General features: G+C 41.0%; 1 protein-coding gene across 16 annotated transcripts in view; it reads right to left on the bottom strand.

Annotated features, from left to right (window-relative positions):
* PSD3 (pleckstrin and Sec7 domain containing 3) overlaps positions 1–12409 on the bottom strand; it is a 470822-nt gene that overhangs the window by 238223 nt on the left and 220190 nt on the right. The window lies entirely within an intron of this gene.

The following is a 12409-nucleotide window of genomic DNA, read 5'->3' as shown; positions in this document are numbered from 1 at the left end:
TTGTTCACACGAGGCAACTGACGACCCCTCTCGGCGGGGGCGACACCCCCGTTTGTTTCCTGGAATACACCAGACATTGTCCGTCCAGTCTGCTGGGTGTTAGATGCTTTCAGGAGTCTGAATTGTCCCTTCTTTATAGCTCCTCTTTTCTTCTCAATCAAGGAACTTTAAATCTCCTAAGGCAAAATCCTTACCAGTCACTTAAATATAGAAAAGACTCCCCAAAGGTCTGTATCTCCCTGGGATATATATAAATGCACACCTTGAAACAAATATGGTTATACCCTATTGTCAATATCATCAAGAGAAGGACCAGACCACTGAGTCTGACCACCAAGCCTTTTCACAACGTTTTTAGCATACTAGGATTAAAGCACTTCCCAAATAAAATTAATAGCACACCCAGTTATATCAGAATTTCAAGCAAACAAAAAATAGTTTTTGTTGAAAGTATGTCTTGATAACTTCATGGGGCATATGGACACTAAAAAAAAAAAAAAAACTTCATTATTCACTTGAAATTCAAATTTAACTGGGCATCCTGATTTTACCTGATAACCCTATCTCATGAATGCCTCTTCTAAATCATATTCCTTCCAGGTCTGTTTGACTGGCTTTTGTGATTTAACTTTTATTCCTACTATTTTTCTATTGTTTTATCTTCTCTCCATTGACTGTGATCTGCTGCTTGCTCCCTAATGTCCCCCAAATACAAAAGGAAAACCCTCTTTTCTCTGCACTGTGACTCTTCTTCCCCAGCCTGCACACTGCCACCATGCATGTCATAAAATAAAATCTCCCCTTGACAAATATCCTGCACAAGAGGAAAGCCTATATCCTGTGGCAGGTCGGTAAGGTCCTTCCCGAGCCGACCCCGAATGCCCGTTTACACTGGTCACCTCCATTGCCTTTGTGTTTGGGCCACACGGAGACGTCAGCTGGGCTCACACCCCTTCTCCCTGTCCTTCCCATCGTCACTCCCGTCACCCCTACCCCCAAAGTCCTGGAGTTCACAAATTCTGCAAACTCATGATCCTACAAGAGCCCGAGGGAAATAACAGCTATTCTAAGAATCTTACTCCAACCCCCCGGCTGCATTCTCAGAGCAAACCTAGTTATTTCCTTATTACAGCTCTGCATTTTCAAAGTCCCACCTCTCTCATCTACCACTATCTTAAACTTCACTTTGTATCCACAAGAGTGGGCTGAGATTAGTCAGCAGTCATCTTTTAAAAGAACGCAGAACTGAGCAACTGTGTCCATGCCTTTTGATGTCTTCTGTGCTCCGACAGGAACAACACGGGGCACTAACTTTCTATCGTGTTCAGTTGCCAAATCGCGACCGACTTTTGCGACCCCCATGGACTGTGGCAGGCCAGGCCTCCCTATACCTCACCATTTCTTGGAGTTTGCCCAAGTTCATGTCCATTGAATCAGTGATGCCATCTAAACATCTCATCCTCTGTCGCCCTCTTTTCCTTCTGCCGTCAATCTTTCCCAGCACCAGGGTCTCTTCCAGTGAATCAGCTCTTCACATCAGGTCGCCAAAGTACTGGAGTTTCATTAGGTTGGTACAAAAGTAACTGCGGTTTTGGACTATGAATTTTAAATTACTATAACTAAGCTCAAACACATCATTATTAATCAAAACAGGAATCACCACAATCAACACACTTTTGCCAACAAGAAATAAAGCAAAAAAAAAAAAAAAATCCATGCTTCACGATCTGATGAACTCTGGGAAAGCATTTTCTGCCTCCTAATGGTTGTGGAAGCATTTTCCCTGCAGAAAGTTTTCAAGATGCCTGAAGACGTGGTAGTCGGTCGGCAATATGTCAGGCGAAATGGCGGGTGAGATGAAACTTTGTAGCACAGTTCACTCAACTTCTGAAGCATTGGTTCTGAAACGTGTGGTCAGGACTTGTCGTGTACTAGAATTGGGCCCATTCTGCTGACCAATACTAGCTGCAGGTGTTGCAGTTTTCAGTGCATCTCATCGATCTGCTGAGCCTACTTCTCAGATGTAATGGTTTCCCCAGGATTCAGAAAGCTGTAGTGGATCAGACGGGCAGCAGACCACCAAAGTGACCATGACCCTTTTCTGGTGCACGTTTGACTCTGGGAAGTGCTCTGGAGTTTCTTCTCCGTCTAACCGCTAAGCTCGTCATCACCGGCTGTCATATAAAACCCACTTTTAGTTACATGTAATAATCTGATTGAGAAATGGTTTGTTGTTGTGTACAGTAAGAGAAGACAACACCTCAAAATGATTTTTTTTAAATTTTCAGTCAGCTCATGAGGCACCCACTTATCAAACTTTTTCACCTTCCCAATTTGCTTCAGATGCTAATGATCATAGAATGGCTGACACTGAGTTCTTCGGCAACTTCCTGTGTAGCTGTAAGAGGATCAGATTCGATAATACTCCCAACTGGTTGTTGTCAACTTCCATGGGCCAGCCACAGCATTCCTCATCTTCAAGGCTCTCTTCTCTTTTGCAAAACTTCTTGAACCACCCCTACACTGCATGTTCATTAGCAGTTGCTGGGCCAAATGCATTGTTGATGTTGCAAGTTGTCTCTGTTGCTTTATGACCCATTTTGAACTCGAATAAACATACTGCTCAAATTTGCTTTTTGTCTAGCATCATTTCATAAGTATAAAATAAACAGCAAGTAATAAGTCATTAGCAAAAAAACAAAGTGAGAAAGAGGCACATTAAAATGATGTATAACATAACCACATTTAAGAACATATTCCAATATCAAACGGCAAAGTTTAACAATATATTTTTTTAAACGTAATTACTTTTGCACCAACCTAATAGTTCAGTATAACTAACCCGAAAAGTTCCAAGGGGACTGATATCAGCAGAGGGTAGCAGATACACTATCTCATTTCATACTTAAAGTTTTTTAAGTGTCTTTAAATGTTTATATAATGTGAAAATAAAACTAGGATAAAAAAATTAAGAAGGCTAAGGTACACCTCCTGCATTTAGAAAACAACAATGAACAGTCACCTACCTCAATTGCATACATAAGCTAGTCAGAGGCAAGTCAGAAGAATCCCAAGGGGTAAGAGGAAATGACTCCAGTCACAAGGGGAATAAAAGGCCAGAGGGAGCGCTGTGACCATGCAGACAGGATGAGTCATCGAGGCCCGAAGCCCGCAGACTCAGGGGAGTCAGAATGAAGGTGGTGGTCCAGAAGGGCTCCCAGGGCGATAGCGGGAGTGAGAGACACTTGAAGCGCAGAAGCACAGGCATCTGCTGAGAAAGGAAAGGAAGTCTTCTTGGCTTCCATTATCTACGGCATCTATTTCTCAGGAAGAGCAGAGATAGCAACTAATCTTTAAAAAAAAAAACTTTATCAAAAAAATCTAATTACTTTTTTATTGAAGTATAATTGACTTACACTGATTAGTTTCAGGTAACAAAGAGATTCAGTAATACATACATATATATCTATATTCTTTTTCAGACTTTTTTCTCTCATAGGTTATTATAAAATATTGGGTATAATTCCCTGTGCTATACAGTAGGTCCTTGCTATTTTATATATAGTAGTACATATATGTTAACCCCTAACTCCTGATTTATGCCTCTCTGCTTTTTCCTCTTTGGTAAACAAAGGTTTGTTTCGTACGTCTGTCAGTCTATTTCTGTTTTATATTTTAAGTTCATTTGCATCACTTTTATATTTTTAGATTCCACATATAAGGGATATTATAGATGTCTTTGGCTTCTTAGTATGGTAATCTCTAGTCCATCCATATTGGTGCAAATAGCATCATTTCATTCAGTTTATGGCTGAGTAATATTCCATTGTATGTACGTACCACATCCTCTTTATCTACTTCTCTGTCAATTGACTCTTAGATTGTTTCTGTGTCTTAACTATTGTAAGTAGTGCTGCAATTAACACTGAGATGCCTGTATCTTTCTGAATTGTGGTTTTCTCTGGATATTTGCCTCTGAGTGGGATTGCAGGATCATGTGGTAGTTCTATTTTTAGTTTTTTTAAGGAACCTCCATATTGTTCTCCATAGTGGCTGTATCAATTTACATTCCTACCAACAATGTAGGACAGTTCCCTTTTCTCCACATACTCTCCAGCATTTATTATTTGTAGACTTTTTGATGATGGCCATTCTGATCACTGCGGAGGTGATACCTCACTGGACTTTTAATTGGCATTTACCTAGTGATCACCAGTGCTGAGCATCTTTTGATGTGCCTGTTGTCCATTTGCAAGTCTTTTTTAAGTAGAAGAGAGACAAGATGGCAGAGGAGTAGGTCAAAGTGGAGTACATCTGTCTTCACAGAGGCATCAGGAATGTGTCTGCAGGTTCAGAGGCTCTCAGAGGACCAGCTGAGTACTAACAGGAGTCCCCGACCACCAGAGGGAATATACAGTTCCATGCAGAACTCACTAGGATGCAGGAAGGAAGAGAAAAAAGGAGGAGAGTGAGCGGGACCTGACCTGCAGCAGGAAGTGCGGGAGGTGAAGCAAGGGTGAGACCCCAGGCGGTTGGCTGAGACAGAAGGGAAGCATTTGAGGCCATCAGAGTAAAAGCAGCTCGTCAACGACAGGCCGAAGGGAGCGAGAACCACAGGGACAATCCGTGCTGCGGGCCTACATACCCCGGACAAGGATTCAAGTCCATCTGAACGCACGGCGGCTGGGAGCTGGAGCATGGGACCGGAGAGCAGTCCCAGGGCCAGCGCTGCTGTTAACTGAGGGCGGACGACGGCCCCAGGGGCCAGCAGGGAGGAAACCTGCATGGAACGCCTTTGAAGGAACGCTGGGCAGCCAAGGAGGCAGGGCACTGCTGCTGAGTCACAGGCAGCGGGTGGAGCCATCACTGTGGCCGCTCTCTCCACATGCGGGCGCAGGCAGCTGACCAATAGAGAAGGACCCCAGTCAGGGGCGCCCTTGAGCACCTCCTATGTCAAGCAATAGAGAAGAGAAGGACCAGCCAGGAAGGCCCTTTGGGTGTCAGCTGCCAGAGGACAGAAGAGAACTCTGATAGGGCCACCATATCTTCTACACCTATGATCACTGCCTTCCCTATACACCTGGCGCTGCCGGGGCCTGCGATCCAAGCAAGAGTGCCACCGCCACACTCGCTCCTCACAGGGGCAGAGCCGACAGAGGCTAGAAAAGAATATTTACAGCATCATGTCTCCTGCAACCGTGTGCACCAGGCACCACGGGCGTCTGCATGATCCAAGCGGCCACGCACCTCCACGCTGGGTCCCCACTGGGGCCGAGCTGCCGGAGACGAGAAAAGAATCCTCACAGCACCGTACGTGCAGTGCCTGTGTGCGCTTCTCTGTGTATCTGCTTCAGCCGGGGGCCCATGATCCGAGCAGCTGCACCACCTCCAGGCCCAGTCCTCACCGGGGCAGACCCAAGCCCTCCAGGGCAGCCTCAGGGCCAAACTCCTAGGGATGATCCTCATGCCGAGGTGGGGATGAAACCACAGTTGAGCTCCAGAGGCAGAGTGATTGAGGAAAAGGATCAGAATCCTTCTCCCCAGCTGTACAAGCTGCAGATTAAATCCACGCCATCAGCTGGGTGGACTCTGCGTTTATGGAATATATAACGGGACGGTGAGTGTTCTCACAAAAGAAGACGCCCTAGCTCTGGCAGCTGTGGACATTGGAGGTGAGGGCACGAAGAAGTAGCACCAACTTAGGGTCTGAGACATCCCTACAGCAAGTCCTGAGACCAGACACCTCCGTGCTGGAGGGTTTCCTGGGGAAGCAGAAGTGGGCTGTGGCTCAAAGTGGGGGAAAGGACGCTGAGAGCTGAGACCCAAGAAAAACACTTATTATTATTCTTATATTTTGATTCATTCTGTAGTTGGTTCTGGATTTTTTTTTTTTTCCTCTTTTTTTCCTCTGTTGCTGTGGTTGCTGCTTTCATTATGATTATTACCTTTATTTTGGCTTTTGAGAACTTTTTTTAAATTATTTTTTTAAATCACACTTTTTATTTCCTTTATATATTTCTACTTTGGCTTCCTGCAGTTTTGTGTATGTTTTTTTTGTTGTTGTTGTTCTATTCCTGTGGCTATTCTTTATGATAAATATAGATCTTTTTATGAAATTCTGTTTAACTTTGCTTTCTGATTTTTTCGTTTTTTCACCATATTTGGTTGTTTTGTTCTCTTTGCTTTCCTCCTCAGTTGGCACTATATTTTGGTCTTGTTTTCTGTTTTGTGTTGTCGTCAGTTTTGTTTTTAACTGGCTGGTATCATTTTTGGTTTCCTATGCTTGCTGGGCCACTCTCCTGTACCTTATTTACTTTGGTCTGTTCGGGGTTTGTGTAGGTGTATATTCCTTTCTTTGTGTTTCTATTTGTCTGATTTTTGCTTTTACCATCCGCCTGGGCTTTATTTTTTGTCTCTTGACTTTTCTGTTTATTTCTTACTTTATTAGTTATGTCGCTTTCTATGTTTTGTTTCTCTTACTCCCCTTTATTGACATAACAAACAGCTGTGGGGTCTTGGTTCCCCAACCAGAGTCAGGCGTGAGCTTTTGGGGTGGGAACGCTGAGTCCAGGACACCAGACTGCCAGAGAACTCCTGACCTCAGGGAGTGTTAATAAATGAGAACACCCACAAAGGCCTCCAGCTGTACCCAAGACCCTGAATCCAATTTGCAGCAGCACCCAGACAGGATGCCTCATGCGAACAGCAAGCAAGACAACACACGCGCATCGTCAGCAGACAGGCTTCCCACAGATACCACAATGCACACCACCTCACACAGTCCTGCCTATCAGAGGGGGAAAACCTTGCTTCCTTCCACCAGAATGCAGGCACAAGTCCCTCCCAACAAGAAGGCCACACAAGACACTGGACCAATGTTTCCAACCAAGAGCACAGATCAAAAGCAAGAGACACTATGACCCTATAGCCTGGGGAAAGGAGACCTCAAACACAGTAAGTTAGACAAAATGAAAAGACAGAAATATTGTGCAAATGAAGGAATAAGGTAAAAACCCACAAGACAAAATAAATGAAAAGGAAATAGGCAAACTACCTGAAAAAGATTTCAGAGTCATTACAGTAACGATGTTGCAAAATCCCAAAAATAGAACAGAAAAAATGCAAGAATCATTTAACACATTTAGCAAGGACCTAAAAGAAATAAAGAAAAAACAGTGACAACACAATTACTGAAATTAAAAATATTCTGCTGCTGCTACTGCTAAGTCACTTCAGTCGTGTCTGACTCTGTGCGACCCCATAGATGGCAGCCCACCAGGCTCCCCCATCCCTGGGATTCTCCAGGCAAGAATACTGGAGTGGATTGCCATTTCCTTCTCCAAAAAAAAATAATAATATTCTAGAAGGAATCAATAGCAGAATGAGGCAGAAAGGATAAGTGACGTGGAAGACAGAATAGGGGAAATAACTGCTAAGAGGAGAATAAAGAAAAAAGAAAGAAAAGAATTGAGGATAGTCTCAGAGACCTCTGGGACAATATTAAATCCACCAACATTCGAATTATAGGGCTCCTAGAAGAAAAAGAGAAAAATAAAGGGTCTGAGAAATTTTTTTAAGAGATTATAGCCAGAAGCTTACCTAAAATGAGAAAGGAAGAGTCAATCAAGTCCAGCAAGTGCAGAGAGTTCCATACAAGATAAACCCAAGAAGAAACATGCTGAGACACACATTAATCAAACTAAAAAAAATTAAACACGAAGAAAAAATATTGAAGGTAGCAAGAGAAAAGCAACAAGTAACATACAAGGAGAACACCATAAGGTTAACAGCTGATCTCTCAGCAGAAAGATCTCTGCAAGAGGATATATTTAAAATAATGAAAGGCAAAGATCTACAACCAAGATTACTCTATCCAGCAAGGGTCTCATTCAGATTCAGAGAAATCAAAAGCTTTACAGATAGTCAAAAGTTAAGAGAATTCAGCATTACAAAAGCAGCTTTACAACAAATGCTAAAGGAAGTTCCCCACACAGGAAACAAAAAAAGGCCTACAAAAAGAAACCCAAAACAATAAAGTAAATGTTAATAGGATCATACATATCAATAATTACTTTAAATGTAAATGGATTAAATGCTCCAAAGACTGGTTGAACGGATACAAAAACAAGACTCACATATATGCTGTCTATATTAGACTCACTTCAGAACCAGAGACAAATACAAACTGAAAGTGAGAGGATGGAAAAATATTTCATGCAAACAGAAATCAAAAGAAAACTGGAGTAGCAATTCTCATATCAGACAAAATAAATCTTAAAGAATATTATAAGAGATAAGGAAGGACACTACATAATGATCAAGGGATCGACCCAGCAAGACATAACAACTATAAATATTTACACATCCAACAAAGGAACACCAGGATACATAAAGCAAACACTAGCAGACATAAAACGGTAATTAACAGTAACACAATAATAATAGCAGGCTTTAATAAGCCACTTACACCAATGAACAGATCATGCAAACAGAAAATTAATAAGGAAACACAAGCCTTAAATGAAACACAAGCCTTAAATGACACAGTTAGACCAGATGGACCTAATGACATCTTCAGGACATTCCATCCAAATGCAGCAGAATACACTTTCTTCTCAACCTCACATGGAACATTCTCCAGGATAGATCACATATTGGGTCACAAATCAAGCCTCAGTAAATTTAAGAAAACTTTAATCATATCAAGCATCTTTTCTGACTACAATGCTATGAGTCTGTGTGTGCGCACACTCAGTTGTGTCCGACTCTTTGTGACTCCAAGGACTGTAGCCCACCAGGCTCCTCTGTCCATGGAATTTTCCAGGCAAGAATGGAAGTGGGTTGCCATTTCCTACTCCAGGGCATCTTCTTGACCCAGGGTTTGAACCCATGTCTCTTGCATTTCCTGCACTGGCAGGTGGGTTCTTTACCAGCTGAGCCACCTATGAGATTAGATATCAAATACAGGGGGAAAAGGTATAAGAAACAGAAACACATGAAAATTAACTATAGGCTTCTAAATAACCAAAAAGTAATTAAAGGGAAGTCAAAAAATACACAGAAACAAATGACAATGAAAATATGACAACTCAAAAACCTATGGGATGCAGCAAAAGTAGTTCTAAGAGGGAAGTTTATAGCAATACAATTCTACGTCAAGAAACAAGAAAAGCATCAAATTGACAACTTAACCTTACACCTAAAGCAACTGGAAAAAGAAGAACAAAAAAACCCCAAGATAGTAAAAGGAAAAAATCATAGATCAGAGCAGAAATAAGTGAGAAATAAATGAACAACAGCAATGATCAATAAAACTAAAAGTTGGTTCTTTGAGAAGATAAAATTAGCAAACACCATTAGCAAGATTTATCAAGAAAAAAAGTGTGAAGACTCAAATCAGGAAAATTAGATATGCAAAGGGAGAGATTAAAACAGTCAACGCAGATACACAAAGGATTATGATAGACGATTAAAAGCAACTATATGCCAATATAATGGACAACCTGGAAGAAATGGAAAGGTTTGTAGAGAAGATCAACCTCCTAAGACTGAACTAGGAAGAAATAGAAATTATGAACAAGTAAATCACAGGTAATGAAATTGAAAATGTGATTTAAAAAAAAAAAAACTCTCAAAAAACAAAAGTCCAGGACCAGATGGCTTCACAGATAAATTCTATCAAACATTCAGAGATGAGCTATATCTATCCTTCTCAAACTCTCTCAGAAAGTTGGAGAGGAAGGAACAATTTCAAACTCATTCTACAAGGCCACCATCACTCTGATACCAAAACTAGAAAAAGATATCATAAAAAAAGAAAATTACAGGCCAATATCACTAATAAACATAGATGCAAAAATCCTCCACAAAATTCTAGCAAACAAATCCAACAACACATTAAAAGGATCATATGCCAGGATCAAGTTGGGTTTATCCCAGGGATGCAAGGATGCTTCCATATATCTAAGTCAGTCAATGTGATACACCATATCAACAAGTTAAAAGACAAACATCATGTGATACTCTCAACAGACGCAGAAAAAGCTTTCAACACAGTTCAGCACCCATTTATGATTTAAAAAAAAAAAAAAAGCTTCAGAAAATGGGCATCGAAGGAACCTGTGCGTGCACTGTGCTCAGCGATATCAATGGTGTCCGACTGTGTGTGACCCTGTGGACCGCTGCCTGACAGGCTCTTCTGTCCATGGGGTTCTCCAGGCAAGAATACTAGAATGGGTTGTTGTGCCTTCCTCCAGGGGATCTTTCTATCCAGGGATTGAACCCACATCTCTTACATCCCCTGCACTGGCAGGCGGGTTCTTGACCACTAGTGTCACCTGGTAACTCAACATTATAAAGGCCATAGACGATAAACCCACAGCTAACGTTTTCTCAATGGTGAAAAGCTGAAAGCATCTCCTCTAAGATCAGTAACAAGACAAGGGTGCCCACTCTCACCACTATTATTCAACATAGTTTTGGAAGCCCTAGACATGGGTATTAGAGAATAGAAACAAAAGGAATCCAGATTGGAAAAGAAGAAGTAAAACTCTCACTGTTTGTAGACAATATGATATTACACATGGAAAACTCTAAAGATACTACCATAAAATTAATAGAGCTAATTAGCAAATTTGGCAAAGTTGCAGGATCACAAAGTCAATACACAGAAACCCCTTGCTTTCCTATACACTAGCAATGAAAAATCAGAATGAGAAAGTAAGGAATCAGTCCCATTTACCATCGCAATGAAAGGAGACAAAAGACCTATATACAGAAAACTATAAGACACTGATGAAAGAAATCAAAGACAACATAAACAGATAAAGAGATACACCATGTTCTTAGATTGGAAGAATCAACAGTGTGAAAATGACTATACTACCCAAAGCAATCTACAAATTCAATGCAATCCTTATGAAATTACCAATGGCATTTTCCACAGAACAAGGAAAAAAATTTTTACAATTTGTATGGAAACAAGGAATATCCCAAATTGTCAAAGCAATCTTGAGAAAGGAAAATGGAGTTGGAGGAATCAACCTTCCTGACTTCATATTATCCTACAAAGCTACAGTCATTAAGACAGAATGGTACTGGAAGAGAAAAAGAAATACAGACCAACAGAACAAGAAAGAAAGCCAAGAGATAAACCCACACACCTATGGGCACCTTATCTTTAACAAAGGAGGCAAGAATACACAATGGAGAAAAGACAGTCTCTTCAATAAATGGGGCTGGGAAAACTGGATAGCTACATGTAAAAGAATTAAATTAGAACACTCCCTAACATCTTGCCTCCAAATAAACTCAAAATGGATTAAAGACCTGAATGCAAGACCAGAAACTATAAAACTCCTAGAAGAAAACATAGGCAGAACACTCTTTGATATAAATCACAGCAAGATCCTTTATGACCCATCTCCAAGAGTAAAGAAAATAAAAACAAAATAAAGAAGACCTAATTAATCCTAAAAGCTTTTGCACAGCAAAGAAAACCATAAACAAGATAAAAAGACAACTCTTAGAATGGGAGAAAACAACTGCAAATGAAGCAACTGACAAAGGATTAATCTTCAAAGTATACAATCAGCTTATGCAGGTCAATACCAGAATAACAAAAAAACCCAATCATAAAATGGGCAGAAGACCTAAACAGACATTTCTCCAAAGAAGACAAACAGATGGCTAATAAACACATGAAAAGATGCTCAACATCACTTATTATTAGACTAATGCAAATCAAAACTACAATGATGTATCACCTAACACTGGTCAGAACACCCATTATCAAAAAAATCTACCAACAATAAATGCTGGAGAGGATTTGGAGAAAAGGGAACCCTCCTGTACTGTTGGTGAGAATGTAAATTGATACAGCCACTATGAAGAACAGTGTGGAGACTTACTTAAAAATTAGGAATAAAATGACCATATGGCCCGGCCATCTCATTACTGGGCATATACCCTTAGAAAACCACAATTCTAAAAAACACACGTACCCCAATGTTCATTACAGCACTATTCACAATAGTCAAGACACGGAAACAACATGAATGTCCATCGACAGATGAGTGAATAAAGAAGTTGTGGTACATACAGACAATGGACTATTACTCAGACATAAAAATGACTGAATTTGAGTGAATTCTAGTGAGGTTGATGAACCCAGAGCCTGCTACAGAGAGTGAAGTAAGTCATAAAGACAAATATCATGTATTAGCGCATACATATACGGAAGCGAGAAAAATGTTACTATGAACCTATCCGGGGGGGCCGCAGTAGGGATGCAAACATAGAGAACACACTTGTGGACACAGCAGGGACAGGAGAGGGTGGGGAAACTGAGAGACTAGCACTGAAACAAACGCGCTGCCACATGTGACAACAGACGGCCAGTGGGAATCTG

Source organism: Odocoileus virginianus, chromosome 32 (assembly GCF_023699985.2).
Source record: "Odocoileus virginianus isolate 20LAN1187 ecotype Illinois chromosome 32, Ovbor_1.2, whole genome shotgun sequence".
Lineage (NCBI taxonomy): Eukaryota > Metazoa > Chordata > Mammalia > Artiodactyla > Cervidae > Odocoileus > Odocoileus virginianus.
The sequence above is the reverse complement of the archived record's forward strand: the minus strand, read 5'-3'. Positions and strand labels throughout refer to the sequence as shown.